Here is a 9448-nt window from a genome sequence, read left to right as displayed (position 1 = left end):
GTCTCTTCAGGAGAAGAAAAAACGCCAGCAGGAAAACAAGACAGATTGGCCGTTCGCGTCTTCTTTTTTATAACTTTCGTAGTGACCGTTTTTGGGTGCCCGTCCCTTTTTTACAGACAGTTTCGTTCTTTTTATAACGTTGACCTGTGGCCCTATGAAATAAGGAAAAATGCCCCGTTCGCGGACGAGTGCCGCTAACAACACGATAGTGCTCACGCTTACGTTTGCGCCGCGTATTCAGCAGCGACATCTTTCTAACCAGCCAATCATCTTCCGCACACTGCATCATACGTGCGCATCATGGTTTTTGCGAATGCAAGCAGGCGCCATGCTGTTTTGACCCATAAGCAAGAAAACAGCCTGTAGTATGACTGCGATCGCATGACGTTTCTATGACGTCATTAATACCGAGGCATCTGTGAACTAGGCTCCAAATAACCTCTTTCACTATTTTTGGGGCATGTAACTCAGGAACAAGATCGTCTTTAGGTCTTAAGACACGATATGACCGTGAACTGCATGGAAAGGTCCTCAAGGTGCTTTTTTCAGTTCAAAGCGCCATACAAATGTGGACATCCCTTTCAGTATCTTCAAGTATGAAAATTCCCTAGAAAGGGCATAATGGACGTTTAATGAGTGTTTGAAATGGATGATCAAATGCTTCTTTATCTCAATGGGAAACCCGCGGTGAGCGAGCCCATTATGATACCAAGGCGCTGCCGGAAGGGTACACGAAAGGCGGCAGGGGGGTACCAACCCGTTTGCGCACCAGGTATGAGTGGTGGGAGGTGGGCGCCGGAAAATGGATAGGCTTGAGCAAACGCGGCGAGACACCGAATTTGTGTGGATTAGTCAAGGACGGGACGCTGCCAGTATTAGTATTTAGTGTAAGGCTCCCAGTTTAATTCACCGGTTGCCCCGGATTCGTTGGTATTCAGTGGAGGCCTCCAGTGTGGCTCACATGTGTGCCTTGACGTCGTGTTTATCGGAGTCCATACGTGCAGATTGAACCATGGGATCTTCAAATAAGTCGTGTTCTCCAGGAGATGGAGTGTACGGAAGCCCCCGCAGCGACATTATAGAGACACCTCAACAAAAAAAAGCCGCAGCAGCGGCCGATGGTGTAGACGGAACAACAGCGGCAGGGAACGCGCGCACGGACAACAGATCCCCTCACACACGTCGTCATAGGATTATCGCCGAATTCTGGCGCCTGGAAAGCCTGAGCACATCAAAGCCGCCCATGACGTGACAGCTTCAGCTCCTTCACTCCAGCCAGTACTGTTTCTAAAATGATCACTGCCCACGCGTCACTTCGCCATCCTTAGAGGTTGTTGCACAGAAGTGGAAGTCTCATGTCCTCAGGCTTCGCTGCCTTTCTGTTCCAGTGCGAGCTATCATGCTACGGCTATGGCACGCTGCACCGTTCTGTCGTCTGTTCAGCGCTCGTCCGTTTATAACGCTGCACGAACGAAACGGTACAACATGCACTGACGTTTATCATTTGCGTCCAGGTGAATGAAGCTCGAGTGCCGTCGCTTCGACGCGGCCTTGGTCATATGGTAGTATTCTGCCGGGATTGTAGTCATCTCCCGATAGCCTGCCGTTTGTGTGGTCAGAAGTGGTTAGTTTAGGTCATTTTGACTATTTGCAGCCCGTCTGACCAGACTGTCACCTGTGGTCAGTCTGACCAGACTGCCGCCTGCGACGTCAGTCTTAATCAGACTGGCCGGAATCTGCAGTCATTCTGACTAGACGTCGGCGTCTGTGGTCGGTCCATGCTGTCCCGTCGTCCTGTGGTCAGCCTGACCGAGGCCTGTCGGCGTCGTGTGGTGCAAGCCTGACATGGCTGTCGGCATCTGATGGTTCAGCCTGAGTCCGGTCTGTTATAGGCTGTGCTGAGACGTGGCCAGTTGAGACGAATGTTCTCAGCAATTGTCAGAGTGACTTACATTTGGCGTGGTCTGCTCAGATGAATGCAGCCAGTTGTGGTTAGTCTGGCTTGACTGTGAGCAGATGTGGTCAAGTTGGCGTAGCATACCTTTGCTCATTTTAAAGTTATTTGGATGGGGTCCGAGGACCAAAGCCGGGAGAAAGGCTCCATCTCTTGACTTCCAAAGCAATATCTAAGTCTGTTTATCAAAAGGAAGTTCGTTGTTGGACCACGTCTTGCAATATGAAGTAACAAGAAGCTATACCCGCTGAGTTTTTGAAACTCGTCTGCTTATTTTCGGAATTTGACCTCCCACTCACAAGGCGACATTCTGAATCTGCGTTCGATGGGATTATAGCTGCTTTGACACCCAGTTACAGACGTTGTCTTGCACAGGCGCCGCTCGTGGGGATTTGTGCAGACGTTTGGATGGGAATACTGCCAGGGAGAGACATAAAGTTGGGGTTATTGGTGAGTTAAAGCTTTGGATGAGTATAGGGGCCTGAATGTATGGTAAAATGACCGTTATGAGATGAACGTTGTGTCGCTGCATCTCCTCTCACGGCTCAAAAATACTAGTCAGGGCGTTTTCAATATATTTTTGTTAGCGCCAGATGTGTATAGTCGTACTGTCCTACCTTCATGCTCGCAAACACTGGTCATCACACGATGAGCCTTCCGAAAATGTGGCGTGCATGCCCGCGCCCCGAAGAGCACAGTCGCTTCGACATGCCCATGGGAGCCACCTGCCGTTGCGAAGCTATGGTGGTTAGTCTATGACACAGCACAGTCTCAATGGCAGGACTTACCCGAGCACCTCGCAATTATATCTCTTTAGGCAACATTCCGGATACACGGCGAAACGGCTGCCCAGGACATCGGTGCATGAGGTGTTGGGTTTGGGGGGCAACTTGCCGCATCTGAAATGCCAAAGACGCGGCATGTCACCCACTCATCGCAAAGATATGCTGTATGAACTCCTTCGATCCATTCCTTCTACACAATATATGGTTTGCATTTCACTTCCATCGTGCCCCTGTGGTGTGAAGCCCCCAAAAATTGTCGTTAGGGTCTACACAAACATTCAAAACTTTTGGACTGCTCTTTGCAAGCACCGTGTAGCTCCGATGCTTAAATGTTGAAACTGTTGGTGCCCGGGCTCCCAAATCACAAGAGTGCCCATGCGCTCTCATCACTTGCATGTTTGTGCGTTGTGTACGTAAGGCGCATGCCCAACGACACTGCACGGCACGGCACGGCGCGGGGTGATCTATGTAGGCGCGGCGTGGCGGACGGACCAGCGAAGGACAGAGCACAGTTGGAATGGCACTGGACTTTCCTGTCCTCTGATCTGTCTCTTGGCTTTACCTATCGTGCATGTTCTGATCTCCTTCCTCCGCCTCCTTTTCTCTGCTCTCTGTGTGTGACCTCTATACTCTGACCTCTCCTCTGAATGAAACAATCTGCTCCTGCCCTACCCTGCCCGCTGGCATGCACTATCCTTCCCATTGCGCTCTCCTTTGTCCTGCTCCGCACTCCCACCGGGTCTCTGTCCTGCTCTGTCCTCCGTTTCGCCTCGTTCTATGTTTTGAACCGTGTTCATGCTGTGCTCGGTTGTTCCCATCATGATGGTGCGTGGCAACGCACTGCCGCTGCAGAGGTAGCAGACGACCTCAGAGACAGGCAGACTCTGGTAAAATTTGGCTCAAAATGACCGTTCGTTACAGATTTGTGGCGGGTCTATACAACATTGCAGAGAACCAAACTATACTTACGTCTCGTATGATAACAGAAGTTCGTCATTCACCATGCGGCATCTAAATACCGCGCACTGTCTTAAGTACTTCGTGGCCCCAACTTGCAAGTAGCTCTGGAAGTCTTCAAGGTAGCACTCGTCTTCGTGTCCTGGGCCGGGAATAGATTGTCAGCTCGTGGTTTCATAGTCGCCGTGATGTGCACCGCCTGTGCAGGACAGTGCAAACCCGCTCTCACTGGCATTACCAGTTACCACTCACCAGTAATACAATCAATTACCAGTCACCACTCAGCACCAATACAATCAGTTACCAATCACCACTCACCAGCAATGCAATCAAGCACCAATCACCACTCACCAGCAATGCAATCAATTACCAATCATCACGCAACAACAATACAACCAATTACCAATCACCACTCGCCAGCAATACAATCAATTGCCAATTACCACTCACCAGCAATACAATCAATTACCAGTCACCACCCAGCACCAATACAATCAATTGCCAATCACCATTCACCAGCAATGCAATCAAGTACCAATCACCACTCACCAGCAATACAATCAATTACCAATCACCAGCAATACCAGCGCGATCGAGGCCGTCAGTCAGCGAGCTGACGGACCGTAACAAAAGTGGACCAAGGGGAAAGGGCGAGTTGGACAGCGCAATATTACGCTCCGGTTTGGTTACTTATATCACTAACAAAAAAGAAAGAAGAAAACGTTAAACAAACTGAAATTGTGTTTAATATTTATCAGCGAAGCCAGGGAGAGGGAATTTCGGACTGATGCTAGATCCTGTTCCAAGTTCTGTGAAAAAGGAAATGACGTACGGGGAACATCACTTGATTGTGAGTTGGAGGTAGCTCGGTGCACTGGGGCTCAAGGGCACTGGTGGTGTTCTGTTCAAACAAATCAAAGAAGCTCCCGAGGGCACCCACCGAAGTCACTTGCGATGTGGAAATTCACTGACAATAGAAGGAAGTCACAAAAATGACGCAACACCATCTTGAAAAGTCACTGGGGAAGATCCTTAGGTGACTTACGTAGATGCATCGGGACGCAAGGGACGGAAAGGCGTTGAACAGCCAAGCATCACACAGCACGCTCAGGCTCGCCAGCGCCAGCGCCCAACAGTATATATTACTTATTATATGCTATTACATGTGTTACATACAAAAGGCCTCTTCACCATAAACCGCAACTAGTCAAGTTTATTCCGCATACTTCATGTTTGCAATGGCTTAATCCAACAAACAAAAGCCTCAGTCTTCCATAGGGGGCGGGGGGGGGGGGGGGGCGAGCAAAGCAAAATCAAGAAGGGGCTGGAGCGCAAGCCAGGGGGAGCCACTCTCCAAGTGGACACAAAAGCTGCAATCATTGGTCAACCCTCACAAATTCCCACATTGCTGAAGCATTAACACTGGGTGCCCCTTCTTCAGTCTGCCGTCTGCCGATGCGGCACATGTAATATAATGATAAGGTAGTAATAATAACAATAAGATGCGGTGCATGCGTGTCACAATGTCGGGCTCGCGCTCAGGCGTTTATACGGCATGCGGAGTCGGCACTAAGCCAGCAGAGCACCGGTTGGCTCAATAGTGCTTTGAAAACGACGGTGAATTCATCCAGGGCCGTCTCACCTGGGTGGGTAATAGATGACGCTGGATAAACTGATACAGCACGTGCCACACGTGTTGCCGCCTGGCAGCGGGACACTAGCACAATCACCAAAGCCAGAGCTGAGAGGCGGTGCATGATGTGATGGAGCGGTTCCTGTGAAGGATGCCACACAGCGCGACGTGCCAGCAGTTGCACAGAGCGGTGAGGCCACTTCGCGGCCCGCGCCAGGTGCCAGACTTCGCCAGGCACCGCCAGGTGTTTATAGATGCATATAAACCGGTTGGTGCACCCATGACCGGTTCCTTTTGCGGAGCTGCAACATCCCTTCACTATTATGAAGTTATTCCTCGGGATTTTCAGATTAGTATGTGCCGCAGGTAACGATACATCTAAGAATTATACCGGTGACAAATCCGACAACCACTGCATTGCCTCCCACATCGGAATACAAGTTACTACGTTCTGCGACTGAGTTTTTTGGGAATGCCTGTCTCACATTAATATACCACAGTTCACTTGGACTGCAATGGAGCAAGTTAGAGTGTAATATGTGTGTGGTGGGCCCTGTGTGTGGTGTGAGAGCAATATGTGTAAACATTACAAAGCCGTTAAAGTTGTCTTCTCCACTTGTGTGTCGGGCTGACGCATAGACTTCACGCACCAAACCGGTTGGATCTCTCAATCGACGGAGAGTAAACAGCGCCCATTTTCTGCGCATCGCTGGCAACACTCTCTTCATATTTGCAAGTTGAAGCCACCGCGATGTCACTTAGGGCGCAATGACAAACGCTGCATAACCATCATGTTTCCAGCTCTCAACTCCGCACGCCTACACCCGCATTCCTTCACCCGTGCTCATTACCTCTACACCTAGCCCAGCTCCCCCGTGACTGCGATCGTGCCGTACGTTGACCTGATCTGGAAACAGTCAACACCAATTAGTTTGTGACTCGTTTGTGATTCGTTTGCTAAAGAAAAGCCACTGCTCGCCGTTTAATGAGCGATTTGCCGCTGCGGAAGAACTGGTTAAACAACGTTAATAACCATCCAATGTCTCTACTGTAAAAATTTGGCGCTTCGAAGGGTGGTCATAGTCAAAGATTTCAAACAAATTAATTAACAATACAAAAATGCTACCACTCTGGAACCCACTACACAACATGCGTCGTTTCCATTCCTTGGCACCCTTTTATAATGGAAGTAGATGGGAGAAACTTCACCGAACAGTACTTTATGCCCATGGCAGTCCCCCCGATAAGGCATTACGATTCAGCACACCCCATGGTCACTAATAAAACAGTCATTAATATATCACAACTACGAAGCGCAACTCGTGTATCTTGGGTGCCCAGCCTTGTGAGCATTGTCCTGTCCCTTCTTTGTCCCTTTTCTTCGTAGGAGTGGAAAACCGAAGCACCTTATTAGGTTGACGTCTTGACAAAAAGTAGACTCGCAGTTTAGCGAATAAATTTCGGTCGACTGCTGTAAAGCGATAGCTACATTGGTGACGAGCAAAAAAGTCAACACGTCATAAAGTCAAATCGGCTAAGTGGCAGACTGCAACATGGTGACATGTAGCAAACGCGAGACGCTAAAATAGCGATCTGCTACATGACAAACTGTGAAAAGGCGAAACACTTAAAATGTCAAACCACTAAATGGTGAAATAGACAATCGCAAAATGTAAAGAAGATCAATGTCCAAACTTGGTGAGCAACTTAATGGCGAGCTAGTTAATAGTCATGTTAGCACTCGCCTGACAGGGCAGGGACTGTTATCGTCCTTTATAAATGGTGTATCAATCAACCGCACTCGAATCTTGCATGCTCTACTATAATTTAAAGTAATAGGATCACTTTTAGAATTCCAGCTGTCCATCCGCTGGGATCTTTCTAAAAGGCTGTCACAGTTGCAGCTGCCAGAGTGACAACCGCTTTCTTGCGAAAACAAAAGCTGGTACAAAAAGAGGCTGAGACCTTTGACTTTCGAAAAATCTAAACGGTTCTGCGTAATCTGTAATGCCAAGTTTTTGTCCTTCTCGCCTGCCAAACCTGCAAATTCCCATCAAATGGCGTCACTTTTGTCAGGATCAAAACAAGACGTGGTCAGATCCCACGGCTGTATCACAGATGAGATGAATGAGATAAAGGTTAGAAACTGGGTGCTGGGACAGCCAGGAAGGTGCCGGTAGTGTAGATCGGGAGGCTGCTAATCGGTCCTCGATCCAATGCTTACGAACTTACAGAAACTCTGAGTAAATGTGAAACAATAGCAGGCTGATTTCCTTTGCGCGTCATCATAGTTGATTCCACGGATGTCGATTCGTATTCTGTTGTGAGGGCCCTGGACCTCCCCCCAATGATGAGTTAGGTACCCCAGTGTTTGCTTGCCCCCAATGTTTTTGGCTGGAATGCTACAAAAAGCGTAGGTAAAAGATGACTATCACACAAAGACTCTTTTTTGGCATTACTGCTTCATGGCGCCGGTATGGAGGATGCAGCGGGGCGATTTGATATCCGCGACCTCAAACTAGTTTCTTAAATGATGGCTTACTTTAGATAATGGGATGTCAAACCCTTTTAAATAGAAAATACTTTTTGCCCGCCAAACATAATCTTAGACGCTAATTTCCCAAACCTAAACATCATTCTGACGTCAACGGTTCACTGGTCTCATGAAGACTTTGATGCCAAGCGTCATTTTGTCTGCTACCCATAGAGGGCTATAAGCCTAGCATGGTTTTTTACTTGAAATCCGGCTTTCTTTACTGCATGGTCTCACAAGAACATACAATCACATAACAGAATGTTTTTTTTTGGTGCTGCTTCCTTACATCAGAATATAGGGTCAGCTATGAAATGGGCGTAAAATACACATAACAGAAAGCATAAACTTCGTTGGGACAGATTTTGAATAGGACTCCCTGGTGAAAAAATCAAATGCCTACATTCCGAACGAACATACCGTTACTGCAATAAAGGTTTAACGGCGGACTAATTCTGCACTGGGCCCTTATCGAAATGGAAATGACTAAGCTGAGGATAGATTAACGCTGCCAAGTCAGCAGCCTCGTGACAGAATCGTGATGAGCAGCAGGCCTTCTTCGGCGAGCCATACACGAATGCTTGTTCCGCAAGGCGAACCATCCGCCACGTGTTTCGGAACCTCGCGAGTGTGGTCCGGATAACTTCAGTTGACCTCAGCGTTACCAAAGTTGGGCGTCAGCAACGACAATTGGTGTGTCTTCGCGGCAATATAGCTTTTTGCAAGCATTCTGCCTATTACAGCCGACGGGTTCGTAGAAAGGCCTGCTACTTGCCAAATCACTATCTTTTTGCCAAAGATTTCACCTGCGACTTATAGATGAGCCATGAACAATTGTACTTGGATAAATGTTTGCCACCATGAACAATAGGGTTGGTTTTGCTCCCATACATTTTTACATCTACACCTGCCTAAACACGTTTTGCTACATAAGTACAGGAAATTGGGGTTTCATCTGGAGTCCTGTGGTTATTATGTTTCAAAAGGGTCAGCTGCATTCTTTTACGATTTCCGGGCAATTCACATATTTGTGCTTAAATGGGACTTTCAGACTGCAAAGGAGAAGTGCAACGCCGTGCGCAACAGAAAATATCATCATTTAATAGTGCGCAATCGTACTGTTGTGTACGTGATCAGTTGCTCTCTGTGCTGCCAACGTGGTCATCGTTCTGATAGCGCAGTGGTTTAGCGCGCCTGCGATGTGAGCGTGAACACATTGAGTGTTGGGCTAGAATCTCAAGAGCGGCGGCCTTTCTTTTGCAAGGAGACCTCTTATTTTCGCGTCTGTTCTCGAAACTACGTGCTTACGTGACCCGGCCAATCACAGGCCGGGGAGTAGGTCACGCCTGGTGTCGGGGTCGGCGGTGGGTCGGTGGTGGTCCGGACGGCGCCGAGAAAGGTAAGTCAGCTCTCGTTGATATTCACGACGTAGCTGGCTCCTTTCCCTCCGCTCCCTTTAACTGCCACTCCGGTCCTTCTACCCTCAGCTCTCGTTGATATACACGACGCCAGCGTGTCCTTGTCAACATTGCTATCCACGATGTTGACACATCGTTAGTGGCCGTTGTTGTTACCGACAACTGCTA

The 9448-nt window shown here is 48.5% G+C and overlaps 1 long non-coding RNA gene across 1 annotated transcript; it reads right to left on the bottom strand.

Moving 5' to 3' along the window:
• Nucleotides 1-2521: 2521 nt before the first annotated feature.
• On the bottom strand, nucleotides 2522-5540 carry LOC119095653 (uncharacterized). The gene is made up of 3 exons (XR_005093933.1): nucleotides 5339-5540; nucleotides 3709-3838; nucleotides 2522-2853 (listed from the first exon to the last, which is right to left on the bottom strand). It is a non-coding gene; the product is annotated as an uncharacterized LOC119095653 (long non-coding RNA).
• Between the last annotated feature and the right edge of the window lie 3908 nt (nucleotides 5541-9448).

Source organism: Pollicipes pollicipes, unplaced genomic scaffold (assembly GCF_011947565.3).
Source record: "Pollicipes pollicipes isolate AB1234 unplaced genomic scaffold, Ppol_2.1 Scaffold_4219;HRSCAF=4965_pilon_pilon_pilon, whole genome shotgun sequence".
NCBI classification, from domain to species: Eukaryota; Metazoa; Arthropoda; class Thecostraca; order Pollicipedomorpha; family Pollicipedidae; genus Pollicipes; species Pollicipes pollicipes.
This window is presented reverse-complemented; position numbering and strand designations above follow the sequence as displayed.